The sequence below is a fragment of the Mastigoproctus giganteus genome, chromosome 11 (genome assembly GCF_048544385.1).
Source record: "Mastigoproctus giganteus isolate SK-2022 chromosome 11, ASM4854438v1, whole genome shotgun sequence".
Classification (NCBI taxonomy): domain Eukaryota; kingdom Metazoa; phylum Arthropoda; class Arachnida; order Uropygi; family Thelyphonidae; genus Mastigoproctus; species Mastigoproctus giganteus.
Window position 1 is genome coordinate 60,185,545 of NC_143585.1, and position 25,515 is coordinate 60,211,059.

The 25,515-nt window shown below is 38.5% G+C and overlaps 1 protein-coding gene across 3 annotated transcripts in view; it reads right to left on the reverse strand.

The window, feature by feature from the left end:
* Positions 1-23,841, reverse strand: part of LOC150078039 (putative protein phosphatase 2C T23F11.1) — a 157,742-nt gene extending 133,901 nt beyond the window's left edge. The window contains exon 1 of one of the 3 annotated variants that reach the window (XM_090384333.1): positions 23,757-23,841. The gene's annotated coding sequence lies outside the window, so the exon portion shown is untranslated. Of the gene's footprint in view, positions 1-23,526 lie in introns of all 3 variants that reach the window. The other 2 variants (XM_090384332.1, XM_090384334.1) reach the window with 2 other exon arrangements.
* Positions 23,842-25,515: the final 1,674 nt, after the last annotated feature.

Consider the following 25,515-nt stretch of genomic DNA (forward strand, 5'->3'; position numbering starts at 1 on the left):
TGCCAGGGCAGTGGAGTTTACAATAAATTAATCAATACAAATGTTAATCGTATTTAGCAGTCATGGGCTTGAACCCTGGCCACTCAAGGAGTGTATGCTACTGAACTCGCGTTCTTGACCACTCGGCTACATCAGGTAAATTACTTCACGGCAAGAAAGAGGAAGAAATACGAGGGTACAAGGTTGAAGGAATAAGCTGGATGCGGCAATATTTCGAACCCACATTCGTGGGAACACCTCTGCAGCATGTGAGGAATGCACCTTTTGACAGCTTTCCTCTTTTTTTTTTTTTATAATAGAAAATATTTATGAGGGAGTTGGAATAACACTTCGCCGTCACAGTACAGTCCTTTTGAAGGTAATCTGTTGATATTACACCGTGTTGATTCCAAAAAAAAAAAAAAAACTGACAACATCAATCTTGCCATCGCTTGTTTGCATCTGTGACATTTTTGGGGGCGGTGGTCATTCTGCATGGTTGTCAGGTTGTTCTGACGTTTGTTTAATTTCGGGATCATATGATGGATCCAAGTTTCATGCATGGTAACTAGCCGTGAAACAAACACCTTTTGCTTTTTCTGGCGCATCGACATTTCATGAGCACATTGGGCTCTATCCTTCTTCTGGTAAGGGGTCAGCAGTCTTGGGACCCATCTAGCAGACCTCTCATATGCAACCATTGATGGATGATGTTCTCCACTGACTCCTATACTACAGTAATTTGGAATTCTGCAGCTAGTTCTTTGATGCTAATATGGCATCTTCCAGGATTTTAAAACACTCTCTTCTGCTACAGCAGTTGCCGGGCATCCTGGGATTTCTTCTTCATGCACTAATGTTCTTCCACATTTGAACTGTTTATACCAATGTGCAACAACACTGTAATCTAGGCAGTCTTCTCCATAAACAGTGATCATTTCCTCATGGATTGTTTTGGGTGTTTTCCCTTACAGAAAGAAGAACCTAATCACTGATCTGTTCCACTTTATTCATTGTGTCACTTCATTCAGCGCTACAAAGTAGAAAAATGAACTGTCAGATCGAAACCAAAATTTGAATGATTTCTACAGAAATTTCAAGGTATCAAGAAAAAAATTTTCATCTTTCTATCAGAACTATTTCGGGGTGAATACAAATCTTTTTTGAACCACTCCTCTTGTTATTTTCCTTTAATACTTTAATGTTATACAGTAAAGTCTTTAAAATCAAGCATCTCTCAATCCCCGACGCGCATTGAGAAATGCTGGATTCTAAAATTTTCCGAATTTTAGAGAGATATTCTTAGTGGTTGAGCAGATTTATAAAAGCAGATTTCAGTAAATATTAAACACTAGCAACTGAACTTATTTATATCTGTAAACATTTATAATGAATGACTATTTTGTAGATTCATCTGTTTTTGTGAGCAGGATTTAAACCGCATGAATAATGAAACTATCTTAATTATAAAACTATAAAACCACTAGGTGGCAGTGATCACAGTGTGCTGAAGTGGGATTTACTCAAGGAAGTAACTACCATCAGAGGTAAAGGGAAGGGTTTTTGTTTTCGTAAAGGCGACTATGATGGTCTGAGACAGTATTTAAATTCTATACAGTGGGACCAACTGATGATGTTACCAACAGCAAACTCAAAATGGGAAGCATTCAAGGAACTAATCTTGGAGGCTACCAGGCTTTACATACTAACTAAGAAATATTGTTCAAGGTTTAGGCCTAAATGGTTGTCAGATGAACTAATGAGACATGTGGCAGAGAAGAAAAATGCATGGGATACATACAAATTAATGGATGACATGGAAGCCTATGATAGATATAAGTTGGTCTGTAACCAAGTCACAAAGGAGATTAGGCAGGCAAAGGCAGACTACGAAAAATCCTTGGCAAAGGATGCAAAGAAAAACAGAAAAGAGTTCTTTACCTATTTAAACTCAAGAAGGAAAGGGATGAATCAAATTGGTCCACTGGATATTGATGGTTCAACAGTTGAGGATAAACATAAAAGGCACCTGGGGTGGATGGGATCTATCCAGTTATATTAAAGGAGACAGCAAAGGAAGTAAGCAAACCCCTAGCCATAATTATGAGAGCTTCTTTGGACTCAGGAGAAGTACCCATAGACTGGAGATGTGCAAATGTAACCCCAATTCACAAAGGAGGATCAAAGGCTGACACAAGTAATTATAGACCTATTAGTTTAACTTCTGTTCCAGGTAAATTAATGGAGGCACTGGTTAAAGAAGCACTGCAGGATCATCTAGACAAGAATTCAGTTATAGCTCAGACGCAGCATGGTTTTGTTAAGGGCAGGTCTTGCCTGACCAATTTGATTGGATACTATGATGTAGTCACAAAAGAACTGGATGTAGGGAATAACTTTGATATTATATATTTGCATCTTAGAAAGGCTTTTGATACTGTTGCACATGGAAGACTGCTGCACAAATTGGAGAAGTGTGGCATTGGAGGCAAATTGCTGCTATGGATAAGGGGATGGTTGAGTGGCGCAGAAGACAGAGAGTGGTAATCAATGGACACTGCTCAACGTGGACTAATGTTATTAGTGGAGTTCCTCAGGGTTCAGTGTTGGGTCTGTTGTTGTTTTCGGTGTTTATGAATGATATTGATGATGGGATATCAAGTTTAATGTCCAAGTTTGCAGATGATACAAAGGTTGGCAGGGTTGTTAAGGACACCACTGACGCTATGCTGCTGCAACAGGATCTGGAAAGGTTGAACAGATGGGCTGAGAGGTGGCAAATGAAGTTTAACATTGACAAATGTAAAGTACTACATATGGGAAACAGTAACCCCAGAGCAACGTATCAACTCTACGGTACTACACTGACAGTGGTGGAGAATGAAAAGGACCTGGGGGTAATTGTGCAGGCAGATATGAAGTTCTCTGAGCAGTGCAGACGAGCTGCAAGAGTAGCTCATGGTGTCTTGTCAATGATATACAGGAATTTTTCTAGCAGGAATAAGGAGGTGATTATTCCCTTGTATAAGGCAATGGTTAGGCCACATCTTGAGTACTGTATACAGGTCTGGAGGTCTCATTTCAAGAAGGATGTAGAGCTGCTGGAACGGGTACAGAGAAGGGCAACAAGATTAGTGAATGGAACAATGGGTTGCTCTTACGAAGAAAGGCTTAAGTTTTGCAAATTACAGAGTCTGGAGACTAGGCACCGGCGAGGTGATCTGATAGAGGTGGATAAGGCTTTGAATGGTTTGAGCATGCTCAATGCCAATGGGATTCTTCATCTTGCTCAGAATAATCAGCTCAGAGGGCATAAATTCAAATTGAGGAAGGACGGATGTCGGATGGATAGATGTGCGGAAATTTGCCTTTGGCCAGTGGGTGGTTGGTTGGTGGAACCGACTTCCATCACTTGTTGTTAAAGTTGATAGCCTAAACAAATTTAAGGCTCAACTGGACAGGTATTTCGAGCGAACGGAGGGGTGAAATAGGAGTGGTGTGTTTTTTTTTTTTGGCTGATACTGAATAAGCTTGCTTTCTTGCATCATATGCCTCTACTAATGCTAATGCTAATACAATTAACATTTGTATTGATTGATTTACTGACCTGGTGGTCACGCCAGAGTATAAACAAGAACATTTTTTTTTTCATCAAAGGATAACCAGGTCCCTCAGGGTGCAACCTCCCTTCAACCAAGGTTACAGAGTACTGAGTCTTCTACAAGTGTGAAATGGGAGAGCAATCGCAAGCAGTGCACTAATTGTTGGCAAGCAACAAAAAGAACCTGACTGACAAGGTATTCTTGCATAAATTGCAAGCCATACCTCTGCTTAGAACACAGAAGTGATTTGAACATCATGCTCTAAAAAAGCAATGTTCCACAAACAAGATGAAAAGTAATTTATATAAAATTATTTTATATAAAAATAATAAAAATTTATTATGAATTTACTAGGGTGAATTCATAAGAAATTTATGAATAAACTAGGGCGATTTTTAAACATAAGTCTATAATTTTTTGATACGAAACCTAGTATATATCTGAGAGATACATTGCAACCAACTATGTTCGTTTTGCTGGTATATCCAACGAAGGGTTAAACACCTCAATCAGATCTCCTTGCAGGTGTCTTGTGTCACGAGACACTGCAATTTGCAGGACTGAAACCTTCAGAATCAAGTTTGGATTGATTAATAACTAGCTTTAGTTTTAATAATTAATAATTGCATTAATAATAAATTATTAATATCTGACTAATGATTAATAACACTGTTCAACACAAAATGTTACGAAAATGAAAATACCCAAATCTTGACTAATTTTATGCTGCTGAATATAAAAAATCACAAAATTTGCAGACTGGCTCTACATTATCAACTACGGCTCTCGGCAAAACATATGGCAACACTGCAGTTGCCATATGGCAACACTGCAGTTTCAGTACCACAATGCTCTATCATGTGATCGGAAACTGTTACCTTGCTCTGCATCACGTGATATGTTGTCACCTCAAATACCTCCAACTCTGTTGCAGTAATCCTCTAATACAGCTAGGTACTGGGTGATTTGTTGTCAGTTCTCTGTGAGATTCCTACTTTGTGCAGTAGGTGTCATGCAAGATTAAATATGTCCCATAATTGGGTGAATAGTCCGGATGACTTCTGTTACGTATGTGGAGAAGTCACGTTAGCATCAAGAAAGCATTGCTTAACTCGAGCCATAAAAAAGGCCCACTTCTTGTACTTTGGGTATAAAGTATGGAGCCAAGAACTGGGCTCCATACATATGGAGCCCAGTTCTTGGCTCCATACCTGTTCATCAAGACTCAACGCATGGGTGAATTCTGATGAATGTCCAGTTCATCAAAATTCAAATTCGCTTTTCGAAAGGGACATTTTGTGCTTTTCGAAATGCCCACAATATGGAGGGAGCCAAAAAATCATGTCAGACAGTTAGTTCTGTGTGGTGCCTCCTATTAGAAAAGGTATGACAATGAAGAAAAAGTGGACAATGATGTAACCAGATATACATACTGCAATTCATCCCATGCCTCACAGTGAAGTAGTACCTATTCCTGAAACCACCTGACTGTTTTTCTGTACACTCTGATGAATATCAACTTCATATACACGAAGAAGTATAGCAGCCATCTATGTCAAGGGAGCCACCATTTTGTCCAAACCTTTATCCTTCTGAACCACATAGGTCACAGAAAGTGAGCTTAATGACATCATCAGGGATCTCAAACTGTCAAAGAATAAGGCAGAGCTTTTGACCTCGAGGCTACAACAGTGAAATCTTCTAGATCATTCTGTGAAATTAAGAACATTTTGCACCCAAAATAAAGACTATAATAAATTCTATCAAACAAAAGGTGAACCCAACATTTGTAAGGATGTTGATGGTCTAATGGCAGCAATAAACATGAGGCACATTCCCAAAGAATGGTGACTATTTATAGACACTTCTAAGGTTAGCCTTACAGCTGTGTTATTAAACAATGGAAATATGCTGCCTTCAATAGCTCTTGATTATGCCATCCACAAAAAAGAAACATACAAACACGAAGAACATCCTCTTAGGTGTACACTATCAGAAGTATGAGTGGCTGATATGTGATGATTTAAAGGTAAATCTTTATTTTATTAGGACTATAAAAAGGTTACACTAAGTATTATTGCTTTCTCTGCGAGTGGGATAGTTGTGCCAATGATATGCACTACGAGAGGAGGAGTTGGCCCCAACGAAAATCATTAACACCTGGAATGAAGAACGTAGCATTTGAGCCTTTGGTAGATCCAAATAAAGTTTTGCTTCCACCACTCCACATTGAACTGGGGCCATGAAAAAATTTCGTGAAGGCTTTGGAAGCGAATGGTCCTGCATTCACATACTTGCAAGAGAAATTCCCAAGACTCAGTAAATAAAAGTTTGAGGCAGGAGTTTTCATTAGTCCCCAAATAAGGCAACTTTTCAAAGAACAGTTTGAATGCGTCCTTAGTGATAGTGAGAAATCAGTGTAGAAAGCCGTTTGAAATGTTTCAACTGGACCAATGTTAAAGCTTGCAACTACAAGGCAGCTTGTGGAAGATGTCATTACTTCCTACGAAAAACTGGGGTGCGACATGTCATTGAAAATGCATTTCTTGCACTCACATATGGATTTCTTCCTACCAACCAACCTGTGGTGCCATCAGCGATGAACACGGTCTTGATCATCAGCAATGATCAAGACATCGCAGTGATGGAACAAAGATACGAAAGAAAAAGAAATGCAGCCATGTTAGCCGATTATTGTTGGATGATGAAAAGGGATGCTCCCGAAGCTGAATACAAGCAAAAGGTGAAAAGGTCCTGTGTTTGATAATAGGTATGTTTGTAGCTACATTTTACTGCCAAATAAATATAAAATACAATATATAAATGTAAAAAACTACTTTTTTCGAAAACAACAACCAATCAGCCATTTTAAGCACTATTTACATGTTTAGCACCCCAAAATCTATAAATAAAACTTACTTTCATGACTGTAACAAGATGGAACCCAAAATTTGTTGATCAGTGTGATTAATTAATGATTAATAAATTGATTAATAACTACAAACTTTAATGTAAGCAGTAAATGAAGTGAAAGATTTTGATTCGAGTCAATTGCAATATGAAACATTCTTTCTTGAATAGCCTTAGCACATTTATTAGAAAACTAAGGATTAGTTGAAGTACAAGATTTTAAGGTGGAATATGGAATACAGGATTTCAACGCTACAAGAGTCATTTCACTGATTATGATCTGAGCAAACATTGACACCATAAAATATAAAAGAGTAATCCAAACAAGGAAAGGAATAGAAACCTTGCAGATCATTCTCTTCTACATTCTTGCAATGGTACAAAAACATGAGGCTGAGAAGTGCGACGAAAAAAGTGACTACAACAGAGAATAGATCATCGCTAACTTGCGTTCTGTGATGTCTGGAGGACCATTAACAAAATTAGTTAATATATACTATTAAATTTAACTAAGTGTAAATATTAAAACTAAAAAATAAAATGTAAGAAAAATCACATTTCTGTGTCTTTCTAAATGAATGGATGAACTAATGAGACTACTGGAAGAAAATAAAAACGCATGGAATGCATATAAATGATCAGGTAATACAGATGCCCATGCAGATATAAATTAGTCTGCAATCAAGTCACAAATGAAATTAGGCAAGCTAAGTCACATTATTAGCATTAGCAGAGGCATATGATACAAGAAACCAAGCTTATACAGCATCAGCCAAAAAAAAACGCTCCCTTTCGACCATTCGGTCACTACAAATGTTTGTCAACCTTAAATTTATTTACGCTACCAACTTCCACAACAACAGATAGATGGAAGCCTGTTCCAGCAATCAACTAAGTGCCGGCTAAAGGCAAACTTCTGCACATCTATTCTACAACTGTCTTTCTTCAATTTGAATCTATGCCCCCTCAGGTTCTTAGTCTGAGCAAGAGGAAGTATCCTGTCAGCACTGAGCTTGCTCGAACCATTCAAGGCATTATAGACCTCAATCAGATCACCTTGCAGGTGCCTAGTCTCCAGATGCTGCAACATGCAGAACTTAAGCCTTTCTTCATAAGCACCCCCCCCCTTTGTTCCTCTCACCAATCTTATTGCCCTTTTCTGTACTTTTTCTAGCAACTCTACACATCCTTCCTAAAATGAGGCCTCCAGACCCAAGGTGTGGCCTGACCATTGCTTTATACAAAGGAATTATCACCTCCTTGTCTGTGCTAGCAAAGTTCCTATATATCATTAACAAAGCTCCTTGACCAGCTCTGGCAGCCTGTCTGCACTGTTCAGAGAACTTCATATCTGACTACACAATTACCTCGAAGGTCTTTTTCATTCTCCACACTCCCTGTGTGTACTACCACACAGCTGTGATGTTTCTCATGGGTTACTGCTAACTACATACAGTAATTTGCATTTATCAATGTTAAATTTCAGTTGCCACTTCTCAGCCCGTCTGCCTAATTTTTCTAAATCCTGTTGCAGTAGCATACTGCCTTTACTGTCATTAACAACCCTGCCAACCTTTGTATCATCTGCAAACCTGGACATCAAGCCTGATATACCTTCATCAATATCACTGATAAACACAAAACAAAAATGGGCCCAGCACCAAACCCTGGGAGACTCCACTAATAAAATTAGTCCACGTAGAGCAGCGTCCATTTATTACCATTCTCTGCTGTCACCCACTCAACCATCCCTTTATCCATTGCAGCAACATGCACTTAATGCCATACCACTCCAATTTGTACAGCAGTCTTCCATGTGCAACAGTATCAAAAACTTTCCTGAAATCCCAGTATATGATATCAAAATGATTTTGCATCCAGTTCCTTTGTGATCACATTGTAGTATCCAATCAAATTGGTCAGACAAGACTTCCCCTTAACAAACTAATGCTGTGTCTGAACTATTACTGCAGTTTTGTCTAGATGATCCTATATCACCTCTAACCAGTGACACCATTATTTTCCCCGAAACAGAAATTAAAACTAACAGGTCTATAATTATTTGTGTCACCCTTTGACTCCCCTTTGTGAACTGGGGATACATTTGTACATCTCCAGTTCATGGGTACCTCCCCCAAGTCCAAGGAGGCTCTCATAATTATGGCTAAGGGTTTGCTTACTTCCTTTGCTGCCTCCTTTAATATAATTGGATAGATTCCATCCACCCCAGGTTCCTTATGTTTATCTTCAACAATTTCTCCTCCACTTTACTCTGTTATTACAAGATTATCTAGCTTATTGCCAGAGTTTAATACACACCTCTGGCGTTCCCCTCCCTGAATAACTCCTCATGTGTGAATGTATATGCAAAATATTCATGTAGTTTGTTAGCTACCTGAGCAGGATCATCAACAGTTGAACCATTGATATCAAGTGGACCAATCTGATTCATCCCCTTCCTTCTAGAATTTACATAAGTAAAGAACTGTTTGCTGTTTTTCTTTGCATCCTTTGCCTAAGATTTCTCATAATCTGCCTTTTCCTGCCTAACCTCCTTTATGACTTCATTACAGACTAGCTTATATCTGTTGTAGGCATCTGTCACCTGATAATTTATATGTATGCAGTCATTTTTATTCTCTGCCAGGAGTTTCATTAATTCATCTGACATCCATTTAGACCTGAACCCTTGAACAGTATTTCTTATTTGGTATGAAAAGCCTAGTAGCCTCCAAGATAAAGTCCCTGAAGGCTTCCCATTTAGAATACACAGTTGGTAACATCAGCAGTTGACCCCACTGTATAGAATATAGAATTTAAAAACTGTCTGAGATCACTGTAGTCACCTTTCCGAAAACAAACTCTTCCCTTTACCCTTGATGGTAGTTACATCTTTAAGAAATCCCAAATCAGTATACTGTGATCATTGTAACCTAGCGGTTCCTTTAACTGCAATTTCCAAATGCACGAATAATCACTGCTAAGCGATTATTCCCTCTGGTTGCCCCTCTAACATGTTGTTGTACAAAACAATCCTCCAATAAATCCACAAAAGTCTTGCTAGCATGCGAGTGACCAACCCATAAGTTCTAGTAAATATCTGGAAAGTTAAAATCTCTCATTACAAGATAATTCTGATTTACTGGCTCACTTTATTTCACTACACAACTGTTCTTTGTACTCATCAGAGTCATTAGGCCTATAGCACACTCATACTCTCACATTTTCCCTTCCCCAGTATTTATGTTACACCAAACAGACTCAACATTGCACTATCCATCCATGTCAACTGGATGCACTTCCTTAGTTTTTATGTGTTTCTTAACTAACAGCATAACCCCTCCTCCCTTCCTACCCTGTATATCCTTTCTGTACAAATTGTACTCTCCAAATTCCAATTCTGAACCGCTTATATCAGTGTGACATCACATCTCTGATATCCCAACAATATCTGCCTTTGATGCCTTGATCAGCAATTCAAATTCATCAAATTGTACATGTACATCAAATTGTACATCATTGGTGTACACGCAAGTAAACATGCACTTGTTCTTACTCTTAGTTACCCTAACACAGCCCATGTATTTATTTGTTCCATGATGACTCCCACCAGCTCTTGAAATCCCCAGCAACTTGCTCTTTAGGCTGCTCATTACAATAGAAGCAGTGCAAGAATCACTTTTGCCTCTGTCTGCAACTACTGCTAATCTTTTAGTCTGTGAATCCCCACAGTTTTCCAACCTAACTAACACTGTCTTGATAGCATCAGCAAACACTTTTGCATCCCTTTTATTTAAGAGTATGCCATCCCTGTAGAAGCAGTCTCTTCTGCTAACAAGCACAGACCATGCTGAGAAAAATTCTACCCCATGGGATTTGCACAATCCCTCCAGGGATAAATTGATTAACTCATCATACTCCTATCGCATCTGGGCAGGATTGTAGACACTCAAATTTAACCCTAACTCATGACTTTTTTCAGCACTGATCTATACTTGTCAAGTAAATCTGCAGATCTGCTTTTAATGTCATTAGTACCAACACATACAACAATATCACCTTTTATGCCCTAAAAAGATGATATCTGCCCTACAACATCAACTTTTGCCCCTGGCAGACATACAGTAGTCCTGTTCCACCTATCCTTTTTGCATAATATATTCTCCACCTTCCTGACAATTATGAGAAGTCACCAGCAAAGATGGAAAGAAAAACAGAAAAGACTTCTTTACTCTTTACTTCTGTAAAGAAGTAAACACTAGAAAGAAGGTCACATTGGTCCACCTCATATCACTGGTTAAATATTGACGAAACGGATCAGGCTGCTGACAAACAAACATTCACAAATTAGGAATGCATTAAGGAAGGGGATGCCAAAAGTTTATCAAATTATAGCAGGAAACTAGATTACTTTGTGATAACTGAGAGGAAAATAAGAGAAATTGTTGAAGCTAAATATAAAAAAGGTAGCTGGGTTGGATTGGATTTTTCTAATTATATTAAGGGAGGGAGCAAAGGAGATAAGCAATCCCTTAGCCATAATTATGAGAGCATCTTTGGATTCAAGAGAGGTCATCATGGACTGGAGATATGCGAATGCAGCCCCAGTTTACGAAAGTGAATCAAAGGGTGACATGAGTAATTACAGACCTCTTAGCTTAACTTCTGTTCCAGGGAAAACAATGGAGTCGCTTTATTAAAGTACTGCAGGACCATACAGAGAGGGGTGGTTATACTATAGTCACAGCATGAATTTAAGGTGCAATCCAGTCTATCCAATCTGATTGGATACTATAATGCAGTAACAAAGGAACTGGATGCAAAAAATAAATTTGATATCATATACTTCAGGAAGGCCTTTGTTAATGCTACATATACAGTATGTTACATATACAGGGAGTCTGCTGACGAGGCTAGTGGGAGCCAGATGTGTTCAAAGCCACTAAGTGGATTTTCTTATTTATTGATTTGAAATTGTTTTTCTAAAACTTTTGATTTAAATTTAGTAGTATAGCATTATTTTGTGATTTTCTCATTAATCTGGTGTATTTATTCTTTACTCGGCCTTGTAATTACATAAAAGTATCAGTAAGGGTATCAAATCCACGTGTTACAAGTTCCAGCTCTGCTGAACGAGAAGTTTTTTTAGCCATATTTAGCCACTTTATTGACCAATTGTTACATCAAATTATTTTCTATAAGTAGCTTATAGACCTAGTCAGGATCGTTAGTTTATTCTGAATTGAGACAGTGAGATTTGGAAGTTAATTAATACTTAAGTGTCCCTAGATTTACCGTTTGTAACTTGCCACCATTGTTATACGATACAATGTTCCCGAACTAGATAGCATTGGTATAGTATAGCATATAATATAATATTGTCAATTAATCAGTAAAGTCTATTAATTTTGTTAAACTTTGTTGTCAATTAAATTGTACTTTTAAAGAAATATATATAACGACTTAGATTACAAATGTAACATAATTAATTAATATATAACTTGATACGGAAGTTATATAAACGGAACTCGTAGATAATACTCAATACTGAAAAAAATATATATAGCATTATAACTGTGTAGGGATACAAGTTCAGAGTTATAATTTTGTACTGAAATTGAAATTTTATAGAAATTAAATCGAAATCATGACTCAGACCAGAGCAGCAAAGCAAAAGGCTCAAGCTAATGGGAGTGCTATGGCTCAGAGGAGAACCGAGGAGGGCAGTTGCCCTCTGAATCACAGCCTTTTAAAATGCACTGCTTGCACGATGTTTGTGGAGCAATTGGGTACGGGACATGATATTGCCATGGGGGGGGGTGTCTTTGGGCCTATATGAGAGCGTTGTTATGGGCCTATATGAGAGCTTGAAGGACAGGGTGGATGCCCTCGAAGGGTCTAAATTGAGGGGCCCATCAAGCTCTCAGCTGCCCACATCAACGCCAGAGTTGCACTTGGTCATCACGCAACACAACGGCAACCCCCAAGGCAGAATGCACTGGTCCCACAGGAACTAGTAGTTGTTGGTGACTATTGTCAGGGAAACGGGAAACATGCTTTGTAAAAAGGATAGGTGGAACAGGACCAGGGTATGTCTGCCAGGGGCAAAGGTTGATGACATTGTAGAGCGGATATCATCTTTTAAGGGCACAAAAGGTAATGCACGTTAGAACTAATGATATTAAGAGTAGGAGACTGGCAGAATTACTTAACAAGTACAGGTCACTGTTGAAAAAAAGCCATGAATTAGGGTTGAATTTGAAAGTGTCTGCAATTTTACCCAGACACGATAGGAGGGAGTATATGATGAGAGCCTTGTCGATCGATTCAGCCCTGGAAAGATTGTGCAAGGCTCAAGGGGTAGAATTTTTCTCAGCCTGGTCTGTACTTGTTAACAGGAGAGACTGCTTCTACAGGGATGGGATACATTTAAATAGAAAGGGTGCAAGAATACTTGCTGATGCTATCGAGGCAGTGTTAGGTGGGTCGGAAAACTGCTAGTTTCGGGGGGGGGGGGGAATACAAGGACTAATAGATTAACAGTAGCCACTGGCAGAGGTGAAAGTGACTCTTGCACTACTTCTATTGGAATGAACAGAAGTCTGAAAAACAAGATGCAGGATACTTCAGAGACTGCTGGGAGTCATTGCGGTACAAGTAAACACATGGGTTGTGTAGGGTAGCTAAGAATAGAAACAGGTGCATGTATACTTGCGTGTACACCAATGCTAGGAGTTTGGTAAATAAATTTGATGAATTTGTGGTATTGCTCAAAGCATCAAAGGCGGATATTGTCAGGATATCAGAGATGTGGTGTCACACAGATATAAGGAATGCAGAACTGGAATTTGGGGAGTACAACGTCTACAGAAAGGATAGACAGGATAGGAAGGGAGGAGGGGTTATGCTATTAGTTAAGAAACACAAAATCCCAGGAAGTGAAGCCAGTCGACATCGCTGGACAGTGCAGTGTCGAGTCAGTTTGGTGTGACATAAGCATTGGGAGATCAAAATTGAGTAGGCCCCATGACTCTGATGAGTATAATAAGAAACTGTATAGGGAAATAGAGTGGGGCAGTAAATCAGAGTCTTATAATGGGGGATTTTAATTTCCCAGATATTGACAGGAATTTGCCGGTTGGTCACTCACACACTAGCAAGGCTTTTGTGGATTTATTGGATGATTGTTTTCTACATCAGCATGTTCAGGAGGCAACTAGAGGGAGTAATACTCTTGATCTGATTATCAGTAGTGATTCTTCATGCATTAAGAATCTGCAGATAAAGGAACCACTAGGTGGCAGTGATCACAGTATGCTGAAGTGGGATTTACTCAAAGAGGTAACTACCATCAGGGGTAAAGGGAAGGGTTATTGCTTTCATAAAGGTGACTACAATGGTCTGAGACAGTATTTAAATTCTATACAGTGGGACCAACTGATGATGTTACCAACAGCAAATTCAAAATGGGAAGCATTCAAATAAATTATATTTGAAGCTACTAGACTTTACATACCAACTAAGAAATATTGTTCAAGGTTTAGGCCAAAATGGATGTCAGATGAACTAATGAGACAAATGGCAGAGAAGAAAAATGCATGAGATACATAAAAATTAACAGGTGATACAGAAGCCTATGATAGATACAAGTTGATCTGTAACCAAGTTACAAAGGAGGTTAGGGAGGCGAAGGCAGATTACAAGAAATCTTTGGCAAGGGATGCAAAGAAAAACAGCAAAGAGTACTTTACTTATGTAAACAATAGAAGGAAGGGGATGAATCAGATTGATCCACTTGATATCGATGGTTAAACTGCTGATGATCCTACTCAGGTAGCTAACAAACTAAATGAATTTGCATTGACATTCACACATCACGAGTTATTTAGCAAGGGAAATGCCAAAGGTGTATTCAACTCTGGCAGTAAGCTAGATAATCTTGTAATAACTGAGAGTAAAGTGGAGGAGAAATTGTTGAAGATAAATACAAGAAAGGCACCTGGGGTGGATGGGATCTATCCAGTTATATTAAAGGAGGCAACAAAGGAAGTAAGCAAATCCTTAGCCATAATTATGAGAGCTTCCTTGGACTCAGGGGAGGTACCCATAGACTGGAGACGTGCAAATGTGATCCCAATTGACAAAGGAGGATCAAAGGCTGACACAAGTAATTATAGACCTGTGAGTTTAACTTCTGTTCCAGGAAAATTAATGGAGGCACTGGTTAAAGAAGCACTGCAGGATCATCTAGACAAGACTTCAGTTATAGCTCGGTCACAGCACGGTGTTTTTTAAGGCGAAGTCTTGCCTGACCAATTTGATTGGATACTATGATGCAGTCACAAAAGAACTGGATGCACTGAATAACTTTGATATTATATACTTGGATCTTAGAAGGGCTTTTGATACTGTTCCACATGGAAGACTGCTGCACAAATTGGAGCAGTGTGGCATTGGAGGCAAATTGCTGCTATGGATAAAGGAGTCGTTGAGGGGAGAAGACAGAGAGTGGTAATCAATGGACACTGCTCATCGTGGACTAGTGTTATTAATGGAGCCCCTCAGGGTTCAGTGTTGGGTCCATTATTGTTTTCTGTATTTACAAATAATATTGATGATGGTATATCAAGCTTAATGCCCAAGTTTGCAGATGCTACAAAGGTTGGCAGGGTTGTTAGGGATACTACCGACGCTATGCTGCTGCAACAGGATCTGGAAAAGTTGAGCAGATGGGCTGAGAGGTGGCAAATGAAGTTTAATATTGAAAAATGTAAAGTACTACATATGGGAAACAGCAACCCCAGACAACGTATCAACTCTGTGGTACTACACTGACAGTGGTAGAGAATGAAAAGGATCTGGGGGTAATTGTGCAACCAGATATGAAGTTCTCTGAGCAGTGCAGACAGAAGCAAAAATAGTAGCTCATGGTGTCTTGTTAATGATATACAGGAATTTTTCTAGCAGGGATAAGGAAGTGATTATTCCCTTGTATAAGGCAACGGTCAGGCCACACGTTGAGTAGTGTATACAGGTCTGGAGGGACATTATAGCCTTAGTAGCTAATGCACCAATAAAATCAAAACCAACCAACCAACAGGTCTGGAGGCTTCATTTCAAGAAGGATGTAGAGCTGCTGGAACAAGTACAAAAAAGCAGAACAAGATTAGTAAATGGAATAAAGGGTTGCTCTTACAAAGAAAGGCTTACGTTTTGCAAATTACAGTGTCTGGAGACTAGGCATCGGCGAGGTGATCTGATAGAGGTGTATAAGGCTTTGAATGGCTTGAGCATGCTCAATGCCGATGGGATTCTTCCTCTTGCTCAGAATAATCACCTGAGAGGGCATAAATTCAAATTGAGGAAAGACAGATGTAGGATAGATGTGCGGAAATTTGCCTTTAGCCAGCAGGTAGTTGGTTGGTGGAATAGACTTCCATCCCTTGTTGTGGAAATTGATACCCTAAATAAATTTAAGGCTCAGCTGGACAGGTATTTCGAAAGAACGGAGGGGTGAAGTGGAAGTTTTTTTTTTTTTTTTTTTCTGGCTGATGCTGCATGAGCTTGCTTTCTTGCATCATATGCCTCTACTAATGCTAAATCATGAGTAGCCAAAACTGAGGGCCAATCATACATAATTCAAGCATTTAACAGGGTGTATGATCACTTCGGAACCAAACTCACATGCATTTACAAGGCTCTGTAATAAATGCTGTGCGTGTAGATCTGCTGTATAAGTGCAGATATAAGAATATCTAGGACTGTAAGGAGAGGCTGTTGTCAGTCCCAGAGGTTGGTAAATCCTCGCACACAGGCTCAATTGGATTTGGATCCAAATATCTAGCTGGTCACTCCATCCAAAGAATATCCTTACTTTGGAGTAATTCATTTAAAGCAATTTAATTGCTAATGAAAATGAATTTGAGTCCAAAAGCATCAAAAAATAGAACCCAAGAATCTCATCCCTATAATACCTTTGGGCAGTCAAGGTAACTACTGCAAAGGATATGGAGATCAGTTTAGCTATTTATCATGCCTACAAAATATCAAGACATAGGGATGGCAACAAATCTCACTCTCCACCAGAGAACATTATCAACAGTTTGATAGGCAATTTCAACTTGTCTGTAAAGAGAACACTAACAATTAGAAACTGACTTACGAGACAGCACTGTCTATAGTCAGTTGACCTCAACTGTAGGAGGAAATACAAACTACAGACTACCATGCATGAATTGGCTCATATCTGGTGAGTATGGGCTTGGCACACCCAGGGTCCTGAGCTGGATATCATCATTCTTCTTTTTCTTTTTCTTTTACTTCTGATACTCTTTCTCGTTCTCTCTCTCTCTCTCAGGGTTAAAAAAAAAATTTTTTATAAGCCTCAGGCTTCCTTGCACCATATGGCTAATAATAATAATAATTCCCTTGTTCAATCCTTCAGTACTGCTCACAGGAGCAAGCTTTGAACCTGTCATCCTTGTAAGCAGAGAGAGATAGTTAATTGGCAGTCATAGCTTCTTGCTGTTAGGTCCATACAGCAGTCATTCCAGTATGTTATAATTATTAGCTGACCTTGAACTTGTCTTTGAGACATCCATGTCACCTGATATTGTCGCTATAACTTTGAAATTGAAGTTCCAGATAGTGATAAAAAATAAACTAATAAATAAGAATAGCATTAACAGAGGCATACAATGCAAGAAAGCAAGCTTATACAGCATCAGCCAAAAAAAAAAAACCCTTACCATTTCACCCATCCATTCACTTCAAAAGTCTGTCTAGTTCAGCCTTGAATATATTTAAGCTGTCAACTTCCACAACAACAGATGGAAGTTTGTTCCAGCAATCAACCATCTGCTGGCTAAAGGCCAATTTTTGCACATGTATTCTAACTGTCTTTCCTCAATTTGAATTTATTCCCTTTCAGGTGCAAAATCTGAGCAAGAAGAAGAATCCCATTAGCATTGAGCTTGCTCAAACCATTTAAGGCCTTATTATTATTATTAGCCAATTAGTCATATGGTGCAAAGAAGCCCGAGGCTTACGCTGCACCAGCCAAAAAAAATTTCCAAAGTTAACCTGAGAGAGAGCAGTAGAAAGGAATCACCAAGAAACAGAAGAATGATGATACCTCAATCATATCACCTTGCAGGTGCCTGGTCTCCAGATGCTGCAATTTGCAAAGCTTAAGCCTTTCTTCATAAGAGCAACCCTTTGTTCCCCTCACCAATCCCATTGGCCTTCTCTGTACTCATTCCAGCAGCTCTACATCCTTACAAAAATGAGGCCTCCAGACCTGTATACAGTACTCAAGATGTGGCCTGACCACTGCTTATACAAGGGGATATTCACCTCCTTATCCCTGCCTGCTAGAAAAATTCCTGTATATATTTGACAAGACACCATGAGCTACTCTTATTGTCTGCACTGCTCAGAAAACTTCATATCTGACTGAACCCCCAGGTTGTTTTCATTCTCTACTATCCTAAGTGTAGTAACATACAGTTGATATGTTACTCTGCAGTTACTGCTACCCATATGCAGTACTTTACATTTGCCAATGTTAAACTTCAGTTGCCACTGCTCAGCCCATCTGCTCAACTTTGATAGATGCTGTTGCAGTAGCATAATGTCATTAACAACTCTGGCAACCTTAGACATTAACCGGGATATACCTTCATCAGTATAACTGATAAATACAGAAAACAGCACTGGGCCAAACACAGAACCCTGGGGGGGGGGCTTCACTAGTAACATTAGTGTACAAAGAGCATTAGTGAACATCAGTGTCCATTGATTACCACTTTGTCTTCTCCAACTCAACCATCCCGTTATCCATAGCAGCAATTTGCCCTTAATGCCATACTGCTATAATTTGTACAGTAGTCTTCCATATGCAACAGTATTAAAAGCTTTTCTAAAATCCAAGTATATGATGTCAAAATTATTTTTTGCATCCAGTTCCTTTATGACTACATCATAGTATCAGATCAAATTTGGCATGACAAGACTTCCTCTTAACAAACCCATGTTGTGTCTGAACTATAACTGCAGTCTTGGCTAGATGATCCTGCAGTGTTTCTTTAACCAATGAATCCATTATTCTCCAGGAACAGAAGTTAAACTAACAGGTCTGTAAATACTCGTGTCACCTTTCGAATTCTGTGAATTGGGGATATATTTGCACATCTCCAGTCTATGGGAAACTCCTCTGAAACGATGATTATGCCTTCATAATCATGGTTAGTGCCAGCTTACTTCCTTTGCTGCCTCCTTTAATATAACTAGAAGATTTCATCCACCCCAGGTGCCTTCTTTATGTTTAACTTCAACAATTTCTCTTCCACTCTGGTCTCAGTTATTACAAAATGATTTAACTCCCTATTAGAATAACTACCTATTGGTCTGTGCCTAAATACAAAGGGTGCAAGAATATTTGCTGATGCTTTCAAGGAAGTATTAGGTGGGTCGGAAAACTGCTAGCTTGGGGGGTTAACAATGGCCTTAGGTAGAGGCAAAAGTGATTCTTGCACTGCTTCTATTATATTATAATGATGATATTATAATGCTTCTATTACAATAAGCAGCAGCCTAGAGAGAAAGTTGCTGGGGGTTATGGAACAAGTAAATCCATGGGCTGTGTTAGGGTAACTAAGAGTAAGAACAGGTGCATGTATACTTGCATCTATACCAATGCTAGAAGCATAGTAAATAAATTTGATGAATTTTAAGTGTTGGTCAAGACATCAAAGGTGGATATTGTTGGGATATCAGAGATGAGGTGTCACACAGATATTAGGAATGCAGAATTGGAATTTGGGGAGGAGGGGTTATGCTGTTAATTAAAAAAAAATCTAAGGAAGTGTATTCAGTTGACAGATATGGACAGTGCAATGTTGATGCAGTTTGGTGTGACTTAAGCACTGGGAAAGCAAAAATAAGAGTAGGAGTGTGTTATAGGCCTAATGACTTGAATGAGTACAATGAACAATTGTACAGAGAAATAGAGTGGGCTAGTAAATCAGAATGTCTTATAATGGGGGATTTTAACTTCCCAGATATTGACTGGAACTTGTGGGTTGGTATCACTCGCACACTAGCAAGACTTTTGTGGATTTATTGGATGATTGTTTTCTGCAGCATGTTCTAGGGTATTACTCTTGATATGATTATGAGCAGCGATCATTCGTGTATTACGAATTTGCAGATAAAGGAATCACTAGGTGGCAGTGATCACGTGTACTGATGTGGGATTTACTTAAAGATATAAGTACCATCAAGGGGTAAAGGAAAGGGTTTTTGCTTCTATAAAGGTGACTACAGTGGTCTCAGACAATTTTTAAATTCTATACAGTGGGACCAACTGATGATGTTACCAACAGCAAATTCTAAGTGGGAAGCATTCAAGGAATTTTTTTTATTTTTTTTTTATTTTTTTTTTTTTAGAAGCATTAGCAACTAAGGCCATATTGCTCCAGGAATATGCGGTGGTCATTCCCTGACCTTTCCGCATTCTCCGTATTTGGTGGCTCGAACCCCGGTCTAATCAAGAAGCGTGTGCTACGCACTGCTGCTCCTTCCCACCTGGCTACGGAGGCGCCGCATTCAAGGAATTAATCATGGAAGCTACTAGACATTTCCTACATATTAAGAAATACTGTTTGATGGTTGTCAAATGAACTAATGAGACTCGTGGCAGAGAAGAAAAATGCATGGCATGCATATAAATTATCAGGCGACACAGAAGCCTATGGCAGATATAAGCCTAGTCTGTAATCAAGTCACAAAGGAGGTTAGGCAGGGGAAGGCAGATTACGAGAAATCTTTGGCAAAGGATGCTAAGAAAAACAGCAAGGATTTCTTTACTTAAATAAACTCTAAAAGGAAGGGGATGAATCAGATTGGTCCACTTGGTATCGATGGTCCTACTCAGAGAGCTAACAAACTGAATGAGTATTTTGCATCTACATTCGCACATGAGTTATTAAGGAAGGAAAATGCCAGAAGGTAATCAAATTGTAGCAGGGTGCATAATGATTTTGTAATAATGAGAGCAAAGTGGAGGAGAAATTGTTGAAGTTAAACATAAGAAAGGCACCTGGGGTGGATGGGATCTATCCAGTTATATTACAGGTGGCAGCAAAGGAACTAAGCAAACCCTTAGCCATAATTATAAGAGCATCCTTGGAATCAGAGCAGTTCCCCATGGACTGGAGACTGCAAATGTATCTCCAATGCACAAAGTGGGATCGAAGGGTGACACGAGTAATTACAGACCATTTAGTTTAACTTCTGGTTCGGGTTAAATAATGAAGTCACTGGTTAAAGATGCATTGCAGGATCATCTAGACAAGACTGCAGCAATAATTTAGACACAGCATGGGTTTGTTAAGGGAAATTCTTGTCTGACAATTTTGATTGGATACTATGATGTATTTACAAAGGAAGTGGATGCAAAAAATAATTTTGATATCATATACTTGGATTTCAGGAAAGCTTGCACATCTCCAGTTCATAGGGGTCATGGGTAACATAAGCCAGAATATCACCAGTGGATCGACACTGACAGAATCCATACTGGTGATCGTTGACCAAATGGAAGGTTTCTAGATAGTTGGCAGTTGATTGATTTCTTGATTATTTTAGAATGAATAGAACTAATTGAATGGAACGATAATTGGATATGAAGGATTTGTCACCCTTTTTAAGAACTGGCTGAATAAGAGCAAATTTCCAAGAAGGAAAAACACCTTTGGAATTAGAAAGTGAAAAGAGGCAATACAGAACAGGAGTAAGTTCAGGAGCACAGGTTTTGAGAACAAGCGGAGAAATACCATCAGGACCTAGAGCTTTCTTAGCATCCACATAAGTTAAAATCCTTCTGACAAAAGACCACAGGAGGCACTTAATGGAGCGTACTGGGAATGATGAGAATTGGTTTACCATGATCTTTAATACACGAGTTGGAAGAAAAATAGGATGCTAGCAAGTCAGCTTTATCCTTGGCTGAAGTGGCAATAGAATCATCTGGTTTTGCTAGAGGTGGGAACAGAGACTGACAAAAGTTGCAGCCAATAGTTTTGGCAAGAGACCAGTATGCACAAATAACATTTGGACAAGAAGCAAGGTTTCTACTCTTGGCCTGTTCGAAATCTAGTTTGGAATGATTAATACTCTCTCTCGGGGTAATTTGCAATTTTTTTTTTTGCTGGTGCAGCATAAGCCTCAGGCTTCCTTGTACCATATGGCGATAATAATAATAACTGCTTTGCAATTGGTGTGAGCTTTGATGTATGCAGAAAATGAAACTAAGGATTTGGAAACAAGTTAATTATGATATGTAATATTCTTCTCTTGAACAACCTTAGTTCATTTATTGGAAAACCAAAGTTTAGATAAAGATCAAGATTTTAATGTGGAACATGGAATAAAGGATTCCATTCTTCTACTAGAATAATTTCACCAACACAATCTGAGAAAATGGTGACATCAGTTTTGAAACAGTAATCTGATCAAGGAAAAGAAGAAAATATCTTGCAGATCATAATATTTTGCTTGTTGTTATTTGGTTTTCAGGAGCATTAGCAACTAAGGCCATACTGCTCCGATAATATTTTGCATTCTTGTAATGCCAAACACGTGGTTGGGAATGGCCATGAGAGAAAGGCTCCATCAGAGAAAAGACCATCACCAAGTTGTGATCTAAGGTGCCTAGAGAACCACTCACTTTGACCATATACTTAGAAGGGTTGTTTGTGAGAAAAAGATCAAGCATGTTAGCTGTATAGTTAGGACTATCTAGTATTCTGTTAGGTAAATGAACAATCTGTACAAGATCATCAGTAATCGCAAAAGCCTCGGCATCTCAACCAGCTGGGTCCTTGTGACTAGAATATGGAAGCCTGCTGGAGTCGTCACCATTAAAATTACCTCACTGTTAGGAAAGTAAAGAAAAAAAATGAAAGTAAAGAAAGAAAAAAAATTGAACTGGAGAAAGTAAAGTTTCAAAGAGAGCAAGTCAAAGAGTTCCAAATGATTAGTAGTCTGTGACAGCCTCAGAGTTTAATGATAAAAAATAAACTAATAAATAAGAATAAGCAAACATGTACCTAATATGAATAAATTTTATTAGGTGTGTATCTTATTTTACACCATTAAAAACTCAATGGAAATTTTTTACAATTCAAACAGCCAAAGGTCCATAATCATTCAAAATCAAACATTTATATAAACCTTTTCATTATTTTCGGGTCCCGAATCAATCCTGAAAGTTAAGTTCCCCATTATGAAACAGTGTGGGCATATGTTTTTAATAAGCTTAAATATTGAAAGGATGCCAGTCAAAAATTAAACTTCCATTTGATATTTTTTCACCAACAGACTTGGAAAAGGCATAGGATTCTCCACCGGCAGAAAAACGGCTATTTTATTTTTCTCTGTTTTCTCAATAATGAATTTTTTTTTTTTTTTTTTTTGTGTCGGCATTTTTCTTCACACATTGCTATGAGGAAGGAATCAACAAACTTAGTAAAAAGTAAGAGTTACTTTCATTGCCTTTTAATGCTGAGCATCTAAACTATTTTCACCATGGAAAGATGTCTGTTCCCCCCCCCCCCGTGTGGCTCAAGGAATAACGAGCAGAACAATTCTAATTGCGATGTAACTGTATTAAATAATAGGTTGAAAATTATCTTGATTGAACAATGAATAAGGCAACTACATAAACAACGAGCAGCAGCCTATGCCGCAATTTCCACAATGGCCGTCGGGTTGTGTATGACTAAAAAAAAAAAAACAAATTTGACATAATCAGTTTGTCTTAGCAGCAACAACGGCTCTTACTCTGCCACTTTGTTGACATACAAAATATTTTCTAACTCATAGTGGATTTATATTCTGAATCAAAAAAAAAAAAATGTATATAATAAATGTTCGAAATTATATAATACAAAAAGCTGTCTCGAAATTTAAATATTTTATAATTTCTATGGCACGTCTAAATTCAGTTGAATAAACATGTTTCACTACAGACCTTTATATATGGTGAATTACTTGACAATTCAGGAATGCGAGCAAAAGTACATGAGGGTGGGGGAGACACATTAAAAACTATAATTGATTTTAATCATAAAGTTTGTTATGTTATAAGTTTTGTATAAATGGTATTATATAAACTCCGACATACTGATTATCTCCAACTGCACTGGCAAACCGTTAATTCCGTCAAGTAAAGTCAAAAACCAAATAAATATGAAAACTTACTAGCCACAGTATTATAACATGCACTTAATTAAAGGCACAGTAAAAAAGCCGATTTCGTTTGAGTTACCGAATCATTGAGGAACCCTACCCTATTTCTACTCTCGATAACAAACAGCATTCAACACCTATATGATTAAATGGGGATTAACAGCAAACGAAAGACGGAAAGTGGTAAATATATAACCAGATTTGTGTAATAATCATGAAGCCAAATCGTAATATAATCCACAGTAAAACTAAGAACTGAAATATACAGACTAGCAGGATATCACTGATGAAGGATGCGGGAATTTATATTTATTATATAATTTACAAAACTGTCATATTAGGACTACTCCTCGATTTTTTTTTTTTTTTAATGAAAACCCCAAAACACGAAAGGTATCAAAACCTATAGTACTTAGTACCGTGCATGGGTTAAAACCCATGCACGGTACTAAGTACTATAGGTTTATAAGTAAGTACTATAGGTTTATAAGTAAGTACTATAGGTTTATACGTAAGTACTAAGTATTATAGGTTTATAAGTACTATGGGAGAACTACTATATAAGTAAGTACTATAGGAGAAATGCTATATAAGTACTATAGGAGAACTACTATATAAGTAAGTACTATAGCTACTAAGTACTATAGGTTTATAAGTAAGTGCTATAGGTACTAAGTACTATAGGAGAAGTATGGGGTGAGATGCTGGATAAGACAATCCGCTCAAGAGACTAAACACGGGTTTCACCACTTCAAGCCTCCAATAAGCAAAGTGGTGGTATTGCACCGGTTGATGAGAGTCAATTACTTTATTATTTTTTTTTTCTTATATTATTTCTCCATGATTGGGGATTATACCTCATGACGGGTATTCTACCAAGTACACAGGGTGATTGTTGTTATGTCTGGTGTTACTGTTAGTCGAGGAACTCTCTGACAGATGTTCAGGATTGCGACTTTCTGGAGTTCCTTGTAGGTGTTCGCTAGGAGACCTATTACTGCTAAGCTGTTATGTAGTGTCTTTGGCACAATACCTGTGGTTGACACGATTATCGGGATGGCTGTTGCATATGCCACATCTTTTTGATCTCCTGTCTTAGGTTCGTGTACTTCCTGATTTTTTCCCCATGGGTTTTCTGCAGATTGTCAGTGTTGGGTACCGCTATGTCAATCAGATAGATAGATAGCCTTTTCCTTCTTGTCCACAAAGGTTATGTCCGGTGTGTTGTGCGGGATTGTCTTATCCGTTATTATGGCTCAGTCCCAATACAGCTTGTGGATTGGGGTCTCTAGTACTGCCTAGGGTTCGTACTTGTAGCATGGTACACTTTCTTCAATCAGCTTGTGTTTCTATGCTAGCTTCTGATGTATTATCCTGGCTACCTGGTCGCGTCTATGAGTGTACACAGTCTGGGTGATCACCTTGCATCCCTCAGTGATCAGTTTCTGAGGCCAGGTGGCATCGTCAAAATGTGTCATCAGACACTCCGGGCTCCTTAGCTATGTATTTTCTATAGTTTCTGGTGTTGATTACCTGGTCTTGGATGACGAGCATGAATCCTTCAGTCTCGGTGAAGAACAACACCAGCGGCTCACATCTGGTGAGTATGGCACACACAGGGTTGTCAGCTAGATACCATCATTCTTCTCTTTCTTGGTGATTTCCTTCTACTTCTCTCTCTCTCTCTCTCTCTCTCTCTCTCTCTCTCTCTCTCTCTCTCTCTCTCTCTCTCTCTCTCTCTCTCTCTCTCTCACACACACACACACACACA